Raw genomic sequence first — 25,922 nt, 5'->3', positions numbered from 1 at the left:
CCGCAACATCAAATTGGTTGGTGAAGAAGACATCCAGTATCGGCCCAGCGGCATTTCGGTCCACTGCCCAGTGACCACAATATGCCAGGTGCCCGAGGGGAATCAGTGGGCCGGATGAAGCCTTGACCCATGAGAGCTAACAGATTGGAACACTAGAAAATATTTGACGGCATGACCACCAGCTATTTTGAGAAAAAAGGAAGTTTGTGGAATCAGCGGTGGTCTTATGGGAGGCCTATAAGATGGTGATCCAGGGGCAGCTGATCTACCACACTGTGGGGAAAAAAAGGAGAGGAAAAGAGAATGCCTAGGCCTAGAAATGAAACTGGTGAAAATGGAGGTGGATTTCGTCTCCTCGCCAACGCTCGACGTAGGGTGATTAGAATTGAAACGACGAGAGAGGGATATAGAACTATGAGTTCAATAGCTACCCCCAGTGATTGGGAGGGGGTAGACGTATTGCAAGTATCCTCCCATAGCCTTCTGTGTGTTTGATGTACTAGCTTGAGTGACAGTGGTTTGCCTAGGCGTGGGTGTCGTGTTCACTGTGCCACTGGAACCAAGGTACACCCGGATGACGAGCACTAATCAGGGCGAAACTGGTCTTGGGTTGCGTTCTATTCCAGTACAGGGAGGACTTGGTCCGGCAGTCTGAGCTGGATGGTTTCTACTGGAGCAGGATCAAGACTTATTTGCATATGGCTGGGTCCTAACTGAGGTGGCAAGGTGGGAAAAAGAATGATGGGTTGGAATGCTACCCCAAGAGATTTCTAGTAGGTAGACTCATTGATGTGTTTGATGTACCATCTGAAGAGGGACGGGTCTGTCCGGACATGGGTCCTGTGCCCACTGGTCCACTTGGAATCAAACTACACCTGACTGACAACCCCAAATCAGAGCAGAAGCGATCTTGGGTTGCTGGTGTTCTGGTTCAAGGAGTAACTGGCCCGGCAACTTGGGCTGAACAGTCCTCGTGGAAGCAGGGTCAAGACGGATTTGCATATATGGGTTGGAATGCTACCCCTGCTAGTGGTTAGTCCTATTGGAAGCCTTCCTCCCGTCACCGGTCGGGGGGTTAAAATATGGTTATTCAATGATATTTTTGCACCGAATTGATTTTAAGTTATGGAAATGACATCATTTAAAAGGGTACAAATCATGTTCCCGATGGAGGCATTCTGCCCTCATAAATGAGATTTCTCATAAGGGAATTATTGCCTAATTAATTATGCGCACAGGCGTCCTTTTGTGGGTGTGGCAAAGATGGGTCTCCATGCAAAAGTTGATAATCGCTCGCACACTCACAAGTTTGTGACATTAACAACACCTTTGCAGATAGTTTCAAGTCTTGAATATGGTCAAACAGTTACTGCATTGCCTGGTTTGAGCAAATTGATTCTCAGAAAAACTGTTTCTGTAAAATCAAAAAGAAAAGCTATTACAAAGTATAAATACAATGTTCTCTCTATTCACAAGGATAAATTCTGTTGTAAACCTTGACAACAAAATGTACCTTTTCATGCCTGCCATGAATTCATAAAGGGATTCCTGGCTGTTGTACCCGGTTTTATTAGTGAGCGCATGTCCACCGCGAGTGGGAAGAAACTCGCAGATGTAAATCCCATTCACCACTAAAATGGGCGCTCCAAGGCGTGGCTTGCTTTGAATATTTGGGAGCGCCAACAAACGTCCATCTGTGGGCATTTCCAACTTCGATGTAATCGTTTCCCACCCTGGAAATTGTTGTAGATTCACTCCAGCCTGCAGTATCTCCCCTTCCAGGATGGGCAGGAGAAAGATCACCCCAACATTTGGTGGGGATAAAATGTGGAGAAAACCTGTCCATTTGCACAGGGCGCTTCATCCCCTCTGTAAAGACTTCTGCGCTAGGGAGAACTCCCCACGGGGGACTCGGACCTCGCGGGTAACGTTACCAGACGCTCTCGCTGGTACACCTGGAAACCTGCGCCTGGCCTCGTTTTCCAGGCGCTTGATAAAGAATATTGGTCAGTATCAAAAAGTAGTAAATCATCACCCATGCGTAGATCTAAATTTAATTTACAGGTGTAGAATGACTACTTCTTTCGTGAATCAGGCCCCGTTAGGTAAAAAGTCCACCTGCAGAAACCCAAATGTGTAACCTTCAAGCTCCTCACCCACGCACACAAAGCACTCCACAACGCCGGACCAGCATTCCTCAACAGACGACTGTCCTTCTACACCCGGAACCGCCAGCTTCGATCCGCCAACCTCGCCACCGTACCTTGAATCCGCCGATCGACCACCGGCGGCAGATCCTTCTCCCACCTCGACGCCAAGACCTGGAACACCCTCCCCGCCCACCTGCGTCAGACCCAGGACCTGCTGACCTTCAGGAGACTTCTCAAGACCTGGCTGATCGACCAGTAGCTGCCACCCTCTCCCCATCAGCGCCTTGAGACTCTCACAGGTGAGTAGCGCACTTTACAAATGTTTGATTGATTGAAATGTGTATATTTCAGTCTGCCTAAAAAGCTTCATATGTACTCCTGGGAATCTGCGACAGTCTGTGTTTCTAAGACCTACTCTTAGAACTGTCAATCACACTTTCAAAATGGACTGCTTACCCCACTTTTCATAGCGCGGGGACACGCCTGTAGGTGTACACCAGGCGCTTTACAAATCTCCCTAATAATAATAATAATAAAATGAGGGTTTTGTGAACAGGGTCATTTGTAAGTAAGTCACATACACTTCTTGCATTTCCAGCCCATCTGAAGACACATACACAGGTTAGTGTAGAAGCTGGACGCGTAGCGTAATGGGTAAAGGTCGTAGCTCACCAAACGTAGGACTAGGAGTAATTTAATCCTTTAATCTATGCACATGGAACTACTTCCTTCTATTGAGTATCAGTTGCCCCCCTTCGGATGCCGGGGCAGCTCTGATCGTCCCTTTTATTCAACTAAGGCCGGATTCACAAGATTGTTGCTGTGACTAGGTGTGACTTACTAGTGCAGTACTCCTGACTTATTCCTGGAATGCAGGAGTAAGTACCTCAGGGATCGAGTCGGGGTACCATGCGGGTGGACGGCGTCCCCCCACTAATTTTACAGGGTGGACGCCGTCCCCCCTGCCAAACAGCTGGACTTCACATTTTTGGCCTCTCTGGGACGAGATCGTAGCCACCTTTCGTGACGTCACTTCCTGTCGTGCCAGCGTCCCCCCATTTCTTTTTTTAGGACTTGTGCCCTGAAGTACCTCAAGAGAAAGTAAAAGTAATATCTTTGGAAATCTACCCCTTGCATTAAACATATTGCTTTAGTCCCTCACAAGTTTACCCCCCCTTCCCTTAAACCTCCGAACTCGTCCCTTCCTGCTGCACGAGGGCGAGTCACGCGCGTGCCCTGCAGCCATCTTTGTACCTTCGAGAGGATTTTGGAATGACCCCTGAGGGGGCGCATGAATGCCAAGCATTTCTAGCGCCTTTGTTTCTGCTGTTATTTTGGGTGCTTCCGGCCAACAGTAAGGCCTCTGTGCACATTCCTGTGATGGGTCTAAAATCCGAGAAATGCTGCAGTGTTTGAGAGACACATTCAGTGATTATCGAATGTGAAAGTGGACTTCAGCAGCCCCCACATTCCCAGGGCCATGACGCATGCTGCTCTCAAGCTACAGGCCTGTGGCAGTAAACATTACATTATTACAATTATTGTGGTTTTTTAAAACTTTTTTAGAATGTTGAGGCTGCTGCAAAGATTTTGTCATCACACTTTGTCTGGTCATGCCTTGATAATCCCAGGGCGATGATGGATGAATCTTAACCAGTGTGCGGTTTTTGCACACACTTCATGAACTGGAATGACCTCAATGTATTTTGAAATTGACCTTTGAATGGTTTTATCAGGTATAATTTCATTTTCTGTTTAGGATTACTGTATTTGTATGTATTGTGCTCTTTTATAGATTTTTGATCTGTATTAAGGTTTTTTAGGTCTAGCCTATTAATCCCGCAAGGGATAATAGACGAGAGTATAGTGGGCAAACCAAGGTCTTAAACCATCGCAGATTTCGTACCGTTTGTGCGGTGCACTCGTGCGGAAAGCACATCCACATCAAAGCCATCAGCCTCCCTCCCACAGGCATCTGAAGCTTCCCCCAGCGTGCGCTCGGCCTCAGGCATTTCTCCTCCCCCCTAATTATTCACCCCTGCTGTTGCTGCCCACGGCCGTACTTTCACTTTCACGGCCACCAGGCCGTGTCTCTTTCAACATCCTCCCCCTCCCAGTGTATACCTCCTAAAACCCAATTTACAGAAAATAACAAGCAATTCTGTCATAGTAATAATTCAAAACGGGTGTTACTTCGCCTCCCCCACCCGATTTGTTTTGTCTTTCCCCCCGTCTTGCTTCAGCTAATCCTGCTTGTTGTGTGTGGGGCAATATTCCGCCCCAGGTTTGCAGTGCACAATCAGCTGCCACCCCCCCTCCACTGCTCTCCCTCTAGGCACGTATTTCTTTTCCACAGATTTAGAGATAACTCGCAGCTACCTCACACCTCTCCCTCCCTAGCGAAAGCAACCTTTTCTTAATCTCTCCTCCCTGCCTCCTCCGCTCTTTCGTGAATTATTTCTGTGTATTATTTAGTTCATTCCCGACGCTTAAATTGGCTTGCCCTGGATATGTCTTCTGCACGGTACTCCAGTGAGCAATGATAGAGGTTAGTGCTTTAATGCTTAATTTACGTCAATGTGCCCTTCCACACAAACACAGCATTTTTCTGTTTGCCGTGTGGTCGCTGCATTCTGCATCGCTTGTATCCCGCTCTATTTTGAATAATGACGTCTCAGGGAATTCTGGATTGACAAACACGGTCGGAGAAAGCTTGCCTTTGTTTCTCCCGTGTGAGTGCCTCGCACCATGATGCCAGTATGTTTATGATTTTGGCCCATCACTGGCTGTTTTGATTCCCTTTCTGCTTTATTATAAACCCTCCACCCACCATCCGAGCACACACAGCCCCTGAAGCAGTGGGGTTTTATTTGATTAATTATAGCCCTTTGATGCACCCTTCCACATAAAAGCAGCATTTCCCTATTTGCTGCCTTCGTTCTCTCATCTCTCATCTCTCATCTTCGTTCCCGGACGACCCAGCCGCCGCTGAGCCGCCCTCTGTCCTCCTTTCCCGCCGCTGCCTCCCTGCGGCCCCGCCCCCCTCCTGCCCATTCGCTGCCCCGCTCCCGCCACCCAGCTGCTCCTCCCTCCCGGTTCCTACTTATGACGCCCATACATACGCGTAGCGTTGACGCGCAGCGGAGTCGCCGATTGTGCGCCGAAGGCACGCCAAAGGCAAGCCCGTCTGCGCCCGTCCGTGCCTCGACCGCGCCCAGTGCCAGGACCCCTGGCCCCCACCGATGCAAGATGACCCGACAGACCTACAACGCCGCCGCCCTCAATGCACTTAATGCCGGCCGGAACCCCACCTGCTGCCGCGCCGCCCCGAAACGCATTCACGGACCCTCCACCTGCAGAACCTGCAAGTTCACCTGCCTCCGAACTTGCACCGCACCCGCCAAGCCAAGCACCAGCAGCAACCTCAAGTGCATCCTGCTCAATACCCGCTCCGTTCACAGACACGCCGTGGAGCTCTGGAACCTGCTCGACACAGCATCACCAGACGTCGCCTTCCTCACGGAAACCTGGATGAACGCCTCCTCAGCCCCCGACATCGCCATCGCCATCCCGGACGGGTACAAGATCATCAGGAGGGACCGCATCAACCAGACCGGAGGAGGCATCGCCATCGTCCACAAGAACACCATCCGCATCACGACCGACTCCAACGACACCTTCGCCGCCGCCGAGCACCTCCACTTCCAGATTCACACCGACCCAAAGACGACCCTCAGAGGCACCCTCATCTACAGACCCCGGGACCACGCACACAATTCAGCGAAGACATCACAGACTTCATCAGCCCACACACCCTCCCCTCCGCCAACTACATACTCCTAGGGGACCTCAACTTCCACCTAGAGAACAACAAGGACTGCAACACCGCCGCCCTGCTGGACAACCTCGCCAACCTCGGACTCAAGCAACTGGTCAACACCCCCACCCACTACGCCGGCCACACGCTTGATCCCGTCTTCTCATCCAGCAAGCACGTCACCTTCAGCCACTCCACCGGACTCCACTGGACCGGCCACAGCTGCGTCCACTTCAGCTTCAGAAGAACCACAACCCACCACAAGTTCAAGTTCAAGTTCGGGAATTTGTATAGCACACTACTCACTCAGAGGGTCTCAAGGCAAGGAGTTTGTTATTTGTCGAATAGCCAGGTTTTAAGTTCTTTTCTGAAGGAGATGTGGTTTTGAGTAAGGCGGAGGTGAGTGGGGAGTGAGTTCCAGGTCTTGGCAGCCAGGAAGAAGAAGGATCTGCCACCCATGGTGGATTTTCGGATGCGCGGGACTTTGGCGAGGTCTTGATTGGACGATCTTAATTGGTGGGTGGGTGTGTAGAAGGACAGTCGAGTGTTGAAGTATTCGGGTCCTAGATTGTAGAGGGCCTTGTGTGCGTGTGTGAGAAGACGGAACGTAATTCTTTTGTTGACGGGAAGCCAGTGGAGGTCTTTTAGGTGTCCGGTGATGTGATCTTGGCACGGGATGTCCAATATGAGTCTCGCTGATGCGTTTTGGATGCGTTGGAGTTTTTTCTGTAATTTTGCTGTGATTCCGGCGTATAGTGTGTTGCCATAATCCAGTCGACTCGTGACCAGTGCGTGGGTGACAGTCTTTCTTGTCTCGAGGGGGATCCAGCGAAAGATTTTTTTGAGAATGCGAAGTACGTTGAAGCAGCACCTGCAACAACGACATCACTCCCTCACAAGATCTCTGCGACTCTCTCGCCTCGTTCTTCCACTGCAAGATTGCCGACATCCACAACAGTTTCGGCGGACCACCCACGCACCCAACCGTCGAACCAATGCCCCCCACCGCCACCCTCCGCACCTGGACCACGGTGACCACCGAAGACACAGCCCGCACAATGAACACCATCCACTCCGGATCTCCGATTGACCCCAGCCCCCACCACGTCTTCAACAAGGCCAACTCCACCATCGCACCCCAACTCCGAGACGTCATCAACACCTCCTTCGACACCGCCACCTTCCCGGAGAGCTGGAAGCATGCCAAGCTCAGCGCCCTACTGAAGAAACCAACAGCGGACCCCACCGACCTCAAAAACTTCCGCCCCATCTTGCTCCTTCCTTTACCTGCCATGAAGATCGTCAACAGACAGCTTGCCCCCTTCCTCGAGACAAACGGATCCCTCGACCCCTCCCAGTCCGGTTTCAGAGCCAACCACAGCACCGAGACCGCCCTCATCGCAGCCACCGACGACATCCGAGCCCTGCTCGACAACGGGGAAACAGTGGCACTCATCCTCCTGGACCTCTCGGCAGCGTTCAACACTGTCTGCCACCGCACCCTAATACAGAGCCTCAGCAACATCGGCATCCAAAAGAAGGCACTGGAGTGGATCGTCTCGTTCCTCGCCGGAAGAACACAGAGAGTCCACCTCCCCCCGTTTCGATCCGGGGCCACCGAAGTCATCTGCGGCGTTCCGCAAGGATCATCACTCAGCCCCACCCCCTTTAACGTCTACATGAGACCTCTTGCCGCCATCGCACGCCAACACAACCTCAACATCATCTCCTACGCCGACGACACCCAGCTGATCCTCTCCCTCACCAGAGACCCCGACACCGCCAGAACCAGCCTACACGAAGGGATGAAAGACGTCGCCGAGTGGATGAAGAACAGCCGCCTGAAACTGAACTCAGACAAGACGGAAGTCCTCATCCTGGGACCATCGCCCTCCGCCTGGGACAACTCCTGGTGGCCCCCAGCCCTGGGCACCGCTCTCAAGCCAACAGACCACGCACGCAACCTGGGCTTCATACTGGACTCCTCCCTCTCGATGACCCGACAAGTCAACGCCGTCTCCTCATCATGCTTTCACACCCTACGCATGCTTCGCAAGATCTTCCGATGGATCCCAACCGAAACCAGGAAGACGGTCACCCAGGCCCTCGTCACCAGCCGATTGGACTACGGAAACACCCTCTACGCCGGAACCACAGCCAAGCTACAGAAAAGAATCCAACACATCCAGAACGCCTCTGCCCGACTCATTCTGGACATCCCCTGACACAGCCACATCTCCGGCCACCTGAGGAACCTGCACTGGCTCCCCGTCAACAAGAGGATCACGTTCAGGCTCCTCACCCACGCACACAAGTCTCTCCACGACCTGGGCCCCAAGTACCTCAACGACCGCCTGACCTTCTACACGCCCACCCGCCAGCTACGGTCTACTAGCCTCGCCCTCGCCGCCGTACCACGCATCCGAAGAGCAAGTTCAAATAGCGGGATGTGTCAGCCTTCACCTTGCTTGTAGAGTGAAGGCTGACACATCCCGCTATTTGAACTTTCAAGATTCTAACAGATCGTACATTCCTGACGACTTTTCGACACATTGCGATCCCTTTGACGAGTGTGTGAGGTGCGATAAAATCAAGAGGAAAGCCTTAACTGCTTACTTTCTCGCTATCCCTAAGATTAACTTCTGTTCACCGCCCAGCTTTACATATCATCTCCTTCCATCCTATGGAGCGAGGGTTATCGACCTAAGATCCAGTATGAAACAGCACTACTAATGCCAATAGAATCTAAGGCACACGATACCTCAGTGATCGTCTCTTTAGGGAGTTACAATATTAATTTTCCTCTGTCCTGATGATGGTCTTAAAGAGTTGCCCATAAAGACCGAAACGTCGACTTTCAGCTTTATCCAAAGGAGAACTTTTTGCATCTGTATTTTGGATAGGCGGCTTACAGGCTTTACAGAGATTTTGATTTGCTTTCTGATATTTATCCTGTATTCCTGTTTTGTACATACTCTTTTTGTATTGTATTTTTCCCTTTATAATTCAATTTCTGATAAAATCTACTATTTTGCCTATACACATGTCCATTGGTTATTGTTTCATTGTCAAGTATTGTTATGTTTAGTCAGTCTTAAATATCTGTATGTCTATTTAATTCATTGAAATTAATTTTACCCAGGACAATTAAGTTACCTGTATTTAATTTATTTACACAACTAACTAAACTCAATTAGTACAACGAACTCCTTTGGAGGCAACTTTACCCTTGTAATAAAACACACACACACACTCCATCACATCATCAACAACACACAACATCACACACTAAGCAGAACACCACAAACAACAATACACTCTATTGATCACATTAACACACTAAATCCATATCACCACTCAGCACCACCACAGCACCACTCAGCACCACCACAGCATCACTCAACACCACCACAGCATCACTCAGCACCACCACAGCACCACTCAGCACCACCACAGCATCACTCAACACCACCACATTATCACTCAGCACCACCACATTGTCACTCAGCACCACAACAGCATCACTCAGCACCACCACAGCACCACTCAGCACCACCACATTATCACTCAGCACCACCACAGCACCACTCAGCACCACCACAGCATCACTCAGCGCCACCACAGAATCACTCAGCACCACCACAGCACCACTCAGCACCATCACAACATCACTCAGCGCCACCCCAACATCACTCAGCACCACCACAGCACCACTCAGCACCACCACAGCACCACTCAGCACCACCACAGCATCACTCAGCGCCACCTCAGCATCACTCAGCACCACCACAGCATCACTCAGCACCACTACAGCATCACTCAGCACCACCACAGCTTCACTCAGCACCACCACAGCATCACTCAGCACCACCAGATTATCGCTCAGCACCACCACAGCACCACTCAGCACCACCACAGCATCACTCAACACCCCCACAGCATCACTCAGCACCACCACATTATCACTCAGCACCACCACAGCACCACTCAGCACCACCACATTATCACTCAGCACCACCACATTATCACTCAGCACGACCACAGCACCACTCTGCACCACCACAGCATCATTCAGCACCACCACAGCACCACTCAGCACCACCACAGCATCACTCAGCACAACCACAGCACCACCCAGCACCACCACAGCATCACTCAGCACCACCACAGCACCACTCAGCACCACCACAGCATCACTCAGCACAACCACAGCACCACCCAGCACCACCACAGCATCACTCAGCACCACCACAGCACCACTCAGCACCACCACAGCACCACTCAGCACCAACACAGCACCACCCAGCACCACCACAGCACCACTCAGCACCACCACAGTATCACTCAGCACCACCACAGCACCACTCAGCACCACCACAGCATCACTCACCATCACCACAGCACCACTCAGCACCACTACAGCACCACTCAGCGCAACCACAGCATCACTCAGCACAACCACAGCATCACTCAGCGCAACCACAGCATCACTCAGTGCAACCACAGCATCACTCAGCGCAACCACAGCATCACTCAGCACCACCACAGCATCACTGGTTCAAATATGTTCTCTCAATGTTTCAAGCTTTATTACAAATGTCACAAAAAGATATTAATATTTCACTTCTGTTCTTGGATTTTCGTCACAATAAAATACACTGAACATAATCTTCACGTAAGTTATTTACAAAAGTTTAAGCTATTGCCATTGTAAATTACAATAACTTTTATTTGAATATTGATTATTAAAAAAAAGTAAAAGCCATTGTTATTTGTAATAGCAATACATGTGAGTCACGTAAATACAACACATATTGCATTACAAATGCTATAGATGTCACATTTGCGAAAGTTATAACTAATGGCATTGTAAATGACAAAGCTACTAATTTCGCAATTTTCAAAACCAACACATAAATAAAAAAATTGTCATTTACAATACCAATAGCTCAAACTTTCCTAATACGAGACCTATTGCATTGCAAATGCTTGTTTTTTTTAAATTTATTTTTGGTTTATTAACATTAAGTGGTAGAATTATTGCATCAATGTATATAGATATCAGTACGTATTTATACAATGTAGAACATTTCACTTTACATCGGCATTAGAGTATATATTGCGTTTACAGTTTTCAGTCCACATGTGTACATACATTCAATTGCGTCCAGATCCCGCTAATCAGTTTCTATTTCTTGATTGATTACTGCCAACGTGCAAATATCTCCCCTGTATGTGTCCGGATAGATCAATCAATCAATCATGCCATTTAAAAAGCGCACTACATACCCGCGAGGATCTCAAGGCCCTGGGGGGAGGGTGCTGCTAGTGATCGAAGAGCCAGGTCTTGAAGAGTCTTCTGAAGGCCGGTAGGTCTTGGGTCTGCCGCAGGTTGTTGGAGAGGGTGTTCCAGGTCTTGGCAATGAGGTGGGAGAAGGATCTGCCGCCGGCGGTCGTTTTTTGGATGCGGGGAAGAGTGGCGAGGGCAAGGCTGCCGGAGCGGAGCTGGCGGGTGGGGGAGTTGAAGTTGAGTTGTCTGTTGAGGTATGCTGGGCCGGTCTTGTGGAGGGTTTTGTGTGCGTGGATGAGGAGTTTGAAGGTTATCCTCTTATTGACGGGGAGCCAGTGCAGGTCTCTCAGGAGGGGTGTTTTGTGTCTGCGGTGGGGGATGTTGAGGATCAGACGTGCCGAGGTGTTCTGGATGCGTTGGAATCTTCTCAGGAGCTTGGCCAATGTTCCTGCATAGAGGGCGTTTTCCGTAGTCCAGCCTACTGGTGACGAGGGCCTGGGTGACTGTTCTTCTCGTCTCGGTGGGATCCACTTGAAGATCCTGCGGAGCATTCGGAGGGTGTTGAAGCAGGATGAGGAGACGGCGTTGACCTGTTTAGTCATGGAGAGTGTGGAGTCGTGGATGATCCCCAGGTTGCGTGCATGGTCGGTGGGTGACCGGGCTGTTCCTAAGGTTGACGGCCACCAGGAGTCATCCCAGGCTGAGGGGGTGGAGCCGAGGATGAAGACCTCCGTTTTGTCCGAGTTCAGCTTCAGCAGGCTGTTCCTCATCCATTCGGCAATGGCTTTCATTCCTTCGTGGAGGTTGGTTTTGGCGGTGTGAGGGTCTTTGGTGAGGGAGATGATCAGCTGGGTGTGATCGGCGTAGCAGATGATGTTGAGGTTGTGCTGTCGGGCGACGTGGGCCAGCGGTGCCATGTAGATGTTGAACAGCGTCGGGCTGAGGGAGGAGCCCTGGGGTATGCCGCAGATGATTTTGGTGGCAGTAGAGCGGAAGGGGGGGTAGGCGGATGCTCTGGGTTCTGCCAGAGAGAAAGGATGTGGTCCAGTCCAGGGCCTTCTCTTGGACCCTGGCGTCGTGTAGGCGTGTTCTTAGTGTGTGGTGGCAAACTGTGTCGATGGTGGCTGACAGGTCCAGGAGGATGAGGGCAGCTGTATGTCCGTTGTCGAGCAGGATCCTGTCATTGGTGGCGGTGAGGAGGGCGGTTTCGGTTCTGTGGTTGCTGCGGAACCCGGACTGGGATGGGTCCAGGTTGCTGTTCTCCTCGAGGAAGCGGGTCAGCTGCTTGTTGACGATTTTTTCGGTGACCTTCGCCAGGAAGGGGAGCAGGGAGATGGGTCGGAAGCTCTTGAGGTCCTTGGGGTCCGCCTTTGGTTCCTTGAGTAAGGATTTGATCTCGGCATGCTTCCAGCTTTCCGGGAAGGTTGCTGTCTCGAAGGAGATGTTGATTACTTTCCGGAGATGGGGTGCGATGGCTGTGCTGGCTTTGTTGAAGATGTGGTGAGGGCATGGGTCTAGCGGTGATCCGGAGTGGATGGTGTTCATGACCTCGCTGTTGTCCTCGTCGTTGATGTTGGTCCATGAGAGCAGGTGGTTGGTGCAAGTGGGGGCCGTGGGGGCGATGGTTGTTGGGGCGGTTGTGGCGTTGAAGCTGTCGTGGGTGTCGGCGATCTTTCGGTGGAAGAAGGAGGCCAGCGCGTCGCACAGGTCTTGCGAAGACGGAATGTTGTTGGTGTTGGAGCTAGGGTTAGAGAGTTCCTTCAAAATTTTGAAGAGCTCTTTGCTGTTGTGTGCGTTGTTTTCCAGGCGGTCTTTTAAAGAGGCCCTCTTGGCGGTTCTGTTGAGTTGATGGTGTCTGCAGGTGGCGTTCTTATGGGCAGTGTAGCTGTCCGGAGTCAGTTCGCGGAGCCAGTTCTTCTCCAGTTTTCGGCATGTTTGTTTGGAGGCCTGGAGGTCTTCGGTGAACCAGGTGGCTTTCTTGTGGGTGTGGCTGTGGGAGGGAGTCTTGAGCGGGGCAAGGGCATTGGCGCAGTCATAGATACATTGTTTGAGGGTGCAGCGGCTGTGTCGGGGTCGCAGGGGTCGGTGGGTGGGCTCTGGGCAAGTGTGGTGGTTAGCTGGTCTTCTGTGACCTGGCGTAAGCAGCATTGAGGCATCTGTTGGGTGCGTTGGTGCGTGGTGGGCTTCCTGAAGGTGAAGTGGATGCAGTGGTGGTCGGTCCAGTGGGTTTTGATGGTGTGGTTGAAGGAGATGTGGGGGCTTGCGGTGAAGATGGGATTCAGTGTGTGGCCGGCGGTGTGGGTTGGTGTTGTCACGGGCTGTCTGAGTCCGAGGTTGGCGAGGTTGTCGATCAGGGTGGTGGAGTTGGTGTCGTTGTTGTTCTTGGGGTGGAAGTTCACGTCCCCGAGGAGGATGTAGTCCATGGATGTGAGGGCGTGAGTGCTGATGAAGTCGGCGATGGAGTCGCTGAACTTCGGTCAGGGTCTGTATCGTCTGTAGACGAGGGTCCCTCTAAGGGTGGTGTTGAGGTTGGTGTGAATCTGCAAGTGCATGTGTTCGGTGGTGCTGAGGGCATCGTCGGTGTTGGTTAAGACTCTGATGGTGTTCCTGTGGACAATGGCAATTCCTTCCCCCACGCCGTTGGTGCGGTCCCTGCGGGTGGTCTTGTAACCTTCCGGAATGGCAATAGCGATGTCTGGAGCTGAAATGGGGGTTCAGCCAGGTCTCTGTCAGGAAGGCGATGTCAGGGGAGGTAGAGTCGAGGAGGTCCCATAGTTTGACGCCATGTTTGCGGACGGAGCGGGTGTTGAGAAGTATGCATTTGAGGTAGTTTGGTCCTTCGGTAGGTGCTTTTGCGGGCCGACTGCTGGTGAAGCTGCAGTTCGGGCAGGTGAAGGGTCCTTGGGTGCTCTTCGGGGTGGGCTAGTAGCAGGTGTGTTCTCGTCCGAAATTGAGTGTGTGGAGGGTGCTGGCAGCGTAGCGCTGTCGGTCGTTGTGGTGTTTGAGGGGGCCAGGGGTTCTGGTGCTGGACGCGGTCCAGGCGGGGACGGGTGCACACGGCCTCTGCGCGCGTCCACTGCGCGGCCATGCAGCGGCCTCCATATAAGGGGAGCAGGGAGGGAGGAGCAGCTGGGAGGCGGGAGTGGGGCGGCCTATGGGAGGGGGGGGCGGGCCACAGGGAAGCAGCAGGGGGCAGAGCGGGGTGCTGGCGGCAAGAAGTGGGGCAGAACAATACCAAAGGGGCACCAAAGAATAAATGGGCAGCCAAACCAAGGACACAGCAGGCGCTGAGTAGCCCGATGGAGCGGCAAACTTACGGCAGCAGGGGGGAGAGGCACGCACTGAATTCTGGGCACAAATGATTTATTTCTTTGCCCCACACCTACGCTACAATTGAAGGTGCTGCTGCCGTCTTGAATTTAAACTGACGTGCTTTCTAACTAAGTAAAAAGGGTCATCAATTGTATATACAACTAGTTTTGTCCTGATGATGGTCTTATGAAAACTTCAAAAAAGACCGAAACGTCGACTTGTTTAGTCCAACTCTGCACTTTTTGTTTTATGTCATCCTTTAATTTTCTTCTGATTTTAAGTTGAAATCAATGAATTATTGTGCTTAAGCAGTCTGGACTCAATATTTGGATATGTCAAAGGGGAAATAACTAATACCTTGAATATCCAAGTAATATCCATGTATGTACCCTATTCTACATGAATGCTCATCTTTTTTGTATATAAATATATTTTTCTGTCTTGAAATCAAATAATAATTTTCAGACAACACAAAATCCTGGTTTCTTGTATTTTATTGATCATTTATTATATATATGATGTTAGTGTGGTAACATTTTTTGTTCTGACTTTGTGGAACTCTCTCTAAAATGTAATAACATAGGACAGCCATTGATTAACCTCAGGTTCAGGTACTTTGATTGTTTTAAAACAGGTCCTAACAGCGCTGAGAAATTAGAAAACAACAAAACCCCTTGCTGGCCATTTTCATTATAACAAATTTTGCCCGAGCCCGCAAGGGTATATTGGGTCGCTCACCTTCATATCCAGTATGGGGGAGAGGCACGGACACAGCAGAGGTGCTGTGTGGCATGGGGAGCGGCCTGACATGTAAGCAGGGTCAAGGGTCACTCTCACTGTCGCGCAGCGGCCTCCAGATAAGGGGAGCTGGGACGGAGGAGCAGCTGGGAGGCGAGAGCGAGGGGGCGGGCCGCAGGGAAGCAGAAGTAGCGGTGGGAGCGGGAGGCAGAGCGGGGTGCTGGCGGCAAGAAGGGGGTCAGAAACTAGTGACAAGCAGAAATAGTAGAAGACAAAAGGCAGAAAAAACACTAACAATACCAAAGGGGCACCAAAGAATAAATGGGCAGACATCAGTATAAAAGCATACATTTGCCTTCTGTGCTCTGCGCTTTGTGCTCACGAGGTGTCGGGAATCCCCTTGTTGCTGACACCGCGATTCACAGATAATTTTTCTGTTTTTTAATAACCATTTTTAGACTTCTGACATTTAGGGTGAGCTTCGGTTTCTTTCTCACTTTAATCCGTTCCGTGCTCGCTTCGGCCGTTGGCCGACGCGAGCACTACCTCCCTGGTGCTGCGCACGACCGTTGGTCGACGCAGCCCCGCCCACCTAATGGAACACCCGCACTGTGGCGGAATTTGGCCCCGCGGTAAAAAGGTTAATTACTATTGTTATTATTGTTGTTGTTATTAATAATATTAATACATGTATTGTTATTACCATTATTATTATCCTTATTAATATTACTATGCTTATGATTATGGTGATGATGATTATTATTACTATGCTTATTGTGATGATTATTATTATTAATATTATTATTATTACCATAGCTAAAACCTGTGGGCCCAATTCACAAAAGTAATCTGAGACAAAATCCTAACTTTACGACTTTCGGTATTCACAAAAGGAATTTAGGAGTAGTAAAGTTAGGATTTTGTCTTAAGTTTGTCTTAGGTTTTGGTTTTAAGACAAAATCCTAACTTAAGTTAAACTTAAATTAAACTTAAGTTAGGATTTTGTATTAAGACCAAAACTTAAGACAAACTTAGGACAAAATCCTAACTTTACTACTCCTTAAGGCCTTTTGCGCATATCGAAAGTCGTAAAGTTAGGATTTTGTCTCAGATTACTTTTGAGAATCGTGCCCTGTGTGTGGTTGAGGCAGTTCTTTGCCACTTGCTCCTCTAGTACAAGGAGTAATTAATTTGTAGTAAGACAGTAGAAAGACAAAATGGTGTGATCAACCAAGTGAGTCCCTGAGAAGTACCACTTTGTCATAAAATTCAGGGGCGGAGCCTCCCGCCATGCGGCCAATGAGTGAATATGATGAAGAAGAGGACTGTTAGATTCCACTTTGTTTTTCTGTCCATTGATGACCAGTGGTGGAGTCCAAATATCATTGTTAGTTTTATTATTTGTATTATAGACTACAATGATTATTGTCCTTGATCTACATTAGGTTTGATAACAAAACAATATTAACGCTTTACTATAACTTTTATTATTATTTAAGTAGCATCATAATTAGGTACTGTTTTTATAAATAATATTACAGTAACAATCATAACTGACCTGTTTGATATTAAGATTAACACCCTTCAGGCATATATTATCTTTTGAGTTATGACTCACCCTGCACCCTCTCCAAAGTTAGACATTACAAGCACCATCCTCTCCTACTTTACACACTACAAGCACCGAAGGCTTTTCTTCTGGAATGTCCCAACAACTCAGACCCCCTACATCTGTGTTGGTCCCTAATACTTTAGAATCTGTCTACAGTTTTCAACCCTATCTTTCAACAGACCCTCCTTCGTCGACTCGAGAAACCTCCATTGGAGCTGCATGCTCATGCCGTATCCAGTCTTCATTGGGGCATGCCTTAGGAGTCCTCCTTTTCACCGCTGCTCTTTAATACCTGCTTAGGGCCTTTAGCCACCCTTCGGCATGAAACAGGCATGTCCTTTTTAGGTCTCGCGCCTAGCGTTCCAGTCTTGTCCCACAACAAATCTTTTTTCATCGTCGCACTCGCATTCCATATGCCGACAGTGCGAGACTTTGTGTTATCCCCCAACCACATTCCACAAGGCACTTCATTCTGGATTTAATGGCGGAATTCCACTGAAGAAAGGAAAAGAAGCTGCAATCAAAACTATCTCAAGTGATTGGATTTTGTGGCAAACATTGTGATTGAAATACCCTTGTGAATAAGTACTGTCAACATGTAGTAGAGGGTTGATATCAGGGTAATTTAGGGCCAGATGTAGGAAGGCTATTACCGGTCGGTAACGGCTGAAATTAATGAATTTCGGCCGTTACCGACCAGTAATCGGCTTTTCTGATGTAGGGGCCGAAATTAAGGATTCGGTAATTTACTGAATCGGTAATTTAAGGAATTGGTAAATTACCGATTTCTTAAATACTGATTCGGAAAATTACTGAATTCCTAATGTAGGGAGCACTTAAATGAGTGCTTATCCCATGTTAGGATTCGGTATTAACCACCAACTACAAGTTGGTGGTAAATAACAACAAAAAAAAAATGCAATTTTATGCAAATTGCTTCAGTGCCATGTTGCATACATACATGCCCTTAGGGCATGTATGTCTGCAACATGTGCACCCATACACAATTTAGGGGTGCAACAGGGTGTCAAAGTGACACCCTGCCACCCTTCAATGTTTTCCCCCTTTTACCGAATCAGTATTTACCGATTCGGTAATTGACATTCATTCCTATGGGCCTGGAGGCCCATAGGAATGAATGTCAATTACTGAATCGGTAAATGCCGATTCGGTAAATACCGAATCTTAACGTTTATGTATTTTTTACCGATTTTTTAGCTACATAGCATTTCCCGATTCGAAAATACTGAATCGGTAAAATTCGGGATTTTCGAATCAGTAAATTTCAATTATCTACATCTAGCCTTTAGTGATAAGAAATTGAACCTGGATACAAGATTCCAGTTCACAGCATGAGTGTGCGAGGCAGGAGTTCCAAGAATACCAAACGCATTGAATATGTTTAAAAAGTTCCCGTAAAGAGTGTGGTGGGATCCTTCGCATCGTATGAACCTTTTACAAGATTTGACGCCTGTATATCACCAGTTAAGAAATGTTCTGCATTTACAGTGAAGAAAGAGTTAACTGAATAATTAAAAGGAATTACAAATCTAGAGGTGATTGAAGAATTCTGTGCATATGAGCGAGTTTCTCAGATGGTTTTGATAGGTAGAAATCTAACCTGTTGAGTCTCTTGAGAGACAAATTGTGGTGAATTGTTACCTGCTGCCTAAGATGATTGAAATGCTAGCCTTACTGGAGGAGGACAAATATTTTTTACTCTTGTTCTTAGGGCAGAGTATCACCAAATGTAATGAACACCAAAGAGCTGTCAGAGAACTGCTTTTATTATCCAAAATGCAGCGCAGTATGCCGTTTGGTCTGGTGGAAGAGGTGTGGCACAGTGGCCAGGGTGCCTGACTCCGGACTATGGGGTTCACGGTTCGATCGCCGGCAGCAGATTAGCCCAGCACCATGTGACTCTGAGCAATAGCTCGCTTAATCTTCCCGAGGGCCCCCAGCGCCGGCACACCACTTCGGAGGTAGCTGTGCACTTTACAAATACTGGTATTTATATCCGTTGCATGTATTTCTAGGACCGCATCCTAGCATTTTCCAAAACGATTTTAGATGTTTCACAGAGTAGGAGAAAGACCCCGTTGTGAGAGAAATGATAATTCCTGGCCAAGGACAGATGTTGGGTCTACCATCTTGTCCCAGCAGCAGCTTTCATGGATGAGATCGGACTCAACCTGTTCACATTGGGGCCGATTCAAAGAACTAATCTGAGACAAAATCCTAAACTTACTACTTTTGGTATTCACAGAAGGCATTTAGTAGTCTTATGTTAGGATTTTGTCTTAAATTGGAATTTTGTCTTAAGTTAGGATTGTGTCTTAAAACAAACTTAAATTTAACTCAAGTTTAACTTAAGACAAAATCCTAATTTAAGACAAAATTCCAATTTAAGACAAAATCCTATCTTGAGACTACTACATGCCTTCTGTGAATACCAAAAGTAGTAAGTTTAGGATTTTGTCTCAGATTAGTTCTGTGAATCGGCCCCTATGTTTGGGGTGGAACCTTTGGCAGTTTCCTGTCTGAGTCCTCACAGGTTCAGCCCACACTTTGCACCACCAAAGTATGACTGTTTGCGCTATGTTGGAGATCCAGAACAACCCTGTTTAATCTCCCCGACAGCCATGCTGCCCTGGCCACCCTTGGGTGTATGTGCCTCCTTCCGGCCACCATGGAGCCTTAACTTCAGAAACACATGCTCACAGCTGACCGGTGAACATGAAAACAAGAAGGTGAATACATTATCTGGTTTCTTACACTGGGTGGAAATTTATTGGTGAATACTTACTTTTTTCCAAGGGCAGTGTACCTTTGCGACCCTCAAAGAGCATGACAGTCATCTATTGCACCACTAAAACGACCGATCGAGCCGTGGGCATGCTATCTCCTCAGACAAGGCAGTAGCTTTGAAGAAAGTTTGACTAAAAGTGTACCTTCCCCCCTCTGAGCTCATGAGGCCAAAATTTGGCCTAATACATATCTAAAAGAAACATTATCAATTGGGTATTGTATTTTTTTTACTCATTCAGAATACTTGCACAAGAGTCGTTTTCCAATAGGAGTGGCAAAAGGGAGCATTAGGCGGTCCTGACGAAAAGCCTTGGGGTAGGGCTTGAAACATGTAGACCTTGGAAATACATGCACATAGCTGTATGTATTTTTTCTTTTCCCCATTTTAACCCTACCAACTAGAGGTAGGAATAAATAATTTCCCCTCCTTTGCCAGTTATTTTGAGTCTTTTCTCACCAGATAAGACCCTCCCACTCCAATACCTCCCCATACTTCATAGTATATGATCATAGTTGCCCCACATACTCGTCTGGCGCTGCACGCCCCATTCCACAACGGGGCGGGAAGAACCCTGTGATGAAGCATGCCGCACCCCTGGTTGGTGAGGGTTATCCCCAAAAAACTTTCTGTTTTGTCCCTACTATAACGAGTAGAAAGATAGTCCAATAAAATGGGTAAACTGTCTATGTTACTAACCACTCAAATGTGGGCCAAGCCTCAGACCCATGAGAAAGACATCAAAGCCGGACTTCGGTCACAGGCAGCATTACCAGTAGCAGTGCAGTCACATGGCACAGGCCCAGCGCCCTGAATGTCATGCCACGCCCGCTACGTTAGCACGATGTCCATGGTGGCAGGGGAGGCTCTAGGCTCATGGCGGCCCTGGGCACAGAGCGTAGGTAGGGGGCCCTGGAAGAGGGGGTCCGGGTGGGCGGAGCGCGGAAGCCAGTGAAGAGGGGGGGTCAGGATGTTTGGAAGTGGAACAGAGCCGGAGGCCACCAAATCCCGGCCAGCGGCCGCCACGCAAATATGTATCCATCCTCAGAGGATTATTATATTAAGGATATATATTGGCGTGGTGGCCCCTGGGGTTTGGTGGCCCTGTGCAGGTGCACAGCTTGCACATGCCTAAGGCCGCCCCTGATGGTGGACAGGGTTCTACAGCGCAGCTGTGATGACAAACTAAGGGACTGTTGTCTCCTCGGGGTGTCTTCTGTCAGAAAAGAGGGCAGCGCCAAAATGTTCTGAATGCAGAAAATCTGCTCCTTCTCAGCTGAGTCACACGAAGACTTACACAACGACATCCGAAGCTTAATTAGACGTGGCAGAAAGAAGGAGCAACCCCTCTCTGTTTTCACGCACACAAAACACCTTTACATATTTCTTTGACCGTGATAGTAAGGTTTGGAGTGCACTAATGGTTAAGTAGCACTGAGTTGCACAAAGTAAGGGATTAAAAGGAGTGAGGCCTTTCCTCCTGGTTCTGTTTATTTATTTATTTATTTGAAGAGTTTTATATAGCGCCAACATGACCCATTGAGGGTATCAGAGCGCTGTACAGTTAGCAGTACAATTATACATGCCGGGAAAAATGCACAAAGGAATAAGCAAACAACGATACAGGTAAAGTATAAACGAAAGACCTGATCCAGTCAAGAAGCAGAGGTTACTTCAGCTGTGCGCCCTCGGCTGGCATGCAATCCTAACAGTACTACTCCTAAATGCCTTTTGTGAATACTGAAAGTCGTAAAGTTAGGATTTTGTCTCAGATTACCTTTGTGAATTGGGCCCCACGTCTTTACGTGGTATGATCCGAGGTTCTAGAATACCATCCCCATCCAAATCTGACAAGTTCCCTTTTCCATTTCCTCAAGGCGCTTATTACCCATGTCTGCACGCAAGTTTAATTTATTATGATACGAAACTCCAACGGAGGTCCACATAACACGAAACAATAATAAAACAGTAGTACACAATAAAATCAGCAATAAAAAGTGTAAAATCTCCAGTTTATTAAATGGATCCCTTAGGAACGTCTTTACTGTCCTTTGTGAAGGAACAACATGCTTAGCATCACAAAAAATAAACAAGTATTGCATACTATAGTCATATAAATGGAGCCTTTGGAAATGACATCATGCACAGCGCAATGGAAAATATGTAAACATTACATGTCAGTGTGTCAAGACACGAAATAGCAATCCATACACTAGGCCAACCAGCGAGAGCAAATCACTCAGGGCCAGATGTATGAACACATTTCCCATAGACACAGAATGGGTAAAACTATATGATACATCTGGCCCTCAATCCCTACCTCTAGAAGGAGGCAATGTGCTCCATCTCTTCAAGGCGCTTATATCCAATGCCTGCACGCAATTTATCGTTACAATATGACTAACCCTGGGTAGTGAACTCCGCTCTGCTCGCGGAGTTTGCAGAGTTTTCTGCACTCAGTGTTAAGCAAAACTTGAGGAGATTTGTTCCTCACTCGCGCTTGTTAACATCAAGTTGCCGGGCGCAAGCGAGGAAAATCCACCTCCCGGTGAGATTCTTCCCAGAACGCGATTGTCAACGTCAAGTTGTTGAGTGTGGAAAATCAACCACCCAGCGAGATTTCTCAACGCGGGTGGTAGGATTACTTGCGGCCGCTCACATTGAGAAACTGTCCGTTCGCGTTGAGAAAGCTGCCGCTCGAGTAAAAAATCTACTCGAGTGGCAGAAAGAAAGCAGCGCCCTCTTGCGCTGTGCTGTTCGCGATGATTGCACAGAGAGGACAAACACCCGGTGCTAAAAACCACCACGAACAGCATTTATGTAACGCACTCCGCTGCTAGGGGAGCTCCGCGTAGCAGAGTTTTTTTTCACTTCACAGAGTTTCATATAGCAGAAAGCAGCAAACTCTGCCCTGGCTTAACTATGACTTGTCAAACTACCCTCTGAAGAGTCCCTCTTCTTCTGCTTGTCTACACCTAACCTTTCCCAAATCACCAGCCTCTCTCCTCACGGCCCAATCCCTTCTTATAAGCATTAGCCAATAAACCTCCCCATTGGCTCTCCCCCACTCCCGATTCTTCTGAAATACCCAAGTCCTACCCTTAGCTGGCAAGTTTCCAAGTCCATGCATGATGAGCTGCTCCAGTCCAGGCTTTTCCTTTGCATTCTTGGACCTGTAGACCTGGCTTTATAAGGAATCATCAAGACTCCAAGCCTCAGAACTTGAAGAAAAAAACCTGGTCTGTAGCAAGTGGCCACGCATGGACCTGGGAAACTTGGCAGGCTTGCCTGCACTGTATGTACAGAGAGCTGCTGCTTTGAAGCCAGTGGCTACCTAGATTCTCGTGTGTACAAAGGTAAGGAGCTCCAGCGCTTGGAAGCAAGCACAAAGAATCCTCTGCCACTTGCTGTCAGTACTCCTGTGGCACCAGGGCGGGACTGCAATTGGAGGATCTCAACCTTCTGGTAGAACATGTCCAGGAAAACTGTCAGTAGGAATTGATGGAAATTTGTTCATGAAAGTCCTATGTATGCTGAACCATGCATATGAGACCTCTTTGTCTGGGTGGCAGCCACAGAGGTGGTCTTAGCAGTGATGAAATGTGGTCAAGTTGAACACTGCCTGTCACTGGGCACCTGGCTGTATCTGAGATGCGGTGTTGTGTCTGCATTGAAGGCATCTCAGAAGCTTTATATGGAGACTATTGAAATAGACCGGTCCTGAAGGTACTTTCTCTATCGTCACCTTCACCCTATTTGTGGAGGTGAAAGGGAGAACTCCTTTGAACATCTCAGGATGGAGGAACTTGAACTGTGGGGCCTCAGTGGTTTGCGGAGCATGGAACAGAGCTTCAGTCAGAGTAAATTCCTGGTTGCCAACTACTCTAGCTGGAGAGGAAGGGCCAAAAATCCTAGACAGAAAGTGGATGTACAGAATTCCTGTGAGTTTTAGAAAGTTGGCATGCATCCCGCCAGTACCAGTTCGTTTTGAATCCATGTTGGTGCTTCAGCATCTGAGACTACAACATTGAAGGTCACTTCTGATGCTTGGCTTTCAGACCTGAATGGACAAGCTAGGAAGGTATCCATCGAATCTGTCCAGACCCAGTCAGCGCGATGGTGCTCTAAGGGCCATGAATGAATTAAACTGCTCTTCGCCTGGTACAACATGTTAACCCACATGCGGGCCATGAATGAATTAAACTGCTCTTCGCCTGGTACAACATGTTAACCCACATGCCCTTCCTTTGTTACCTGGTTTTTGGGAGGTCAGAAACATACATTAAACAGCTATTCCAGTTTTCAGCAGAGAAGACACTGGTCGAAGGGTGGAGTCCTTATCCATTGCATGCTATTTTCTCCTTGTCCTTAGAGGTCCTTGGGAGGCCAGACGCAGAAAGCTGGCTCTTTATATAGATACCAAATAGAGGATACAGTGCAAAGAGTCCACGTATCCCTTACTAGTCGACAGGGGCTTGCTCTAGCAATCCCAAGGTGCTCTTCTAGGGGGTAGTGTGGCCGTGCAGCCTTAAGCTTATCAGACAAGGGTGTTAGACATCTGCAAATACACACAATAGTCATTGGTGGCTGGTTACATTTGAAAGTTGTGGGGCGTAAAAGTTGTGGCTGAGTGCAGAGGGGCGAGTGTGCGTAGCGGGAGTGCTTGACTGGCATAAGAGGGTCGGGGGAGTTCTCCCCCGATAAAAAATTGAAAAAAGAGTGGGCAAATGGTGCATTTTCAAGCAAATTTGAGAAAGCAAGAAGGTTAATAAAGCAATTGTGAAAGACAACATACATATCATAGAGCTTAACTACTTTGTAAAAATAAAATAGTATCAGTGCCCTAAATTTAAACCCGGAGGTTGTGAAAAGCAGAAAAGGAGGTTGGATTCTATGCAACCCCTCTCTATTAAAAAATGATGTGCACTTCCTCAGGCTGTAACAAATGCAGAAAAGAAACACATTACACAATTAGCGGTGGCAATCATTTCTATAGGTGGTCTTGTGACCATTCCATGCCCCCTAATTCTACTACATATGCAAATCAGTCTCGACCCTGCTCCATAGGACCAGTCCATCCTCAAAGACTGAACACATCTGTTAATGCGCTGAACACTACCAATCCTTTAATATCTGACACTGGGATGATGCATTTCTACTGTGAGGCTAGCAGAGCAAATTGATGCCACAAAAGCAGCCATGTCAAGTAGAAAAGTAAATGACTCTGGGAAGCACTTTTAATTGCTTACATTGTGGATGGAACGGGCCCAGCATGGTATTTGTCTGATCTTTTATGGTCGGGTGACACATTTCTTGAGTATCACAACATTCTGCGTTTCCATAAAGAGCAGACCTCGTGCAAACACAAGGAAAGGAAACACACCCTGCTACTGCTGTTCAGAACTCTCACCCATCCGCTCTTGGAAGATGTGTATAGGAAACACCCAGCAGGTGGTCAACGTAAAACCAATACTGTATTTGCATAAAGATGGTGCTGGTATTATATAAGCCATGAACCTAGCTGGCAACATCAAAAATGCAGCATTTCTGGGCGTCCGGGCGCTAGAATTTGGAGGGGGCACGATTTAAGAATGGGGGAGTTATCAATCCCTTGGAAGATTAAGGTGATGTTGGCCCTTATGTGTGGATTATCCTTTCAAAGTGTTTTCATGTCAATTGGTGGCTGCACACAGGACTGAATTTCATCGCCTGTTCACAACAGTGCATTCACTGCCTAATCAAGCTTTTGCAGACAGGAACTTGTACATCAGTTAACATTAAATCCACAAGAGATGGCGCATGCAAGGCTTTTAAAAAGTGCCCCTGTACATAACGGTAATACAAACAAGTAGACTAATACACAGGCACACACACATGTGCACGCTTACAGTCCCATACAAAGACACATCCAATACACACACTAAAACATACACACACCCTAACGCACACATAATATACTGTCGCGTGAAAAAGTGCACCGCAAACACTCAAAAGCGCGTTCAGATATACATTGATACACACAGACTCTCAGGCACACTCTACCATTCATGCATCTGTACAAATGGATAACTCTGCCCTGTTAAAAACTCTGCTGGTTACCCTGGAGTGCTCAGAAGATCCCCGTTTCGAGACCGCAGCCCTGGTTCAGCAGCAGTGAGCAGGGAAGTAGTGACCAGTCGGTCCGGCAGCTGAGGCCT

Source organism: Lissotriton vulgaris, chromosome 9 (genome assembly GCF_964263255.1).
Source record: "Lissotriton vulgaris chromosome 9, aLisVul1.2, whole genome shotgun sequence".
Taxonomy (NCBI): Eukaryota; Metazoa; Chordata; class Amphibia; order Caudata; family Salamandridae; genus Lissotriton; species Lissotriton vulgaris.
The sequence above is the reverse complement of the archived record's forward strand: the minus strand, read 5'-3'. Positions refer to the sequence as shown.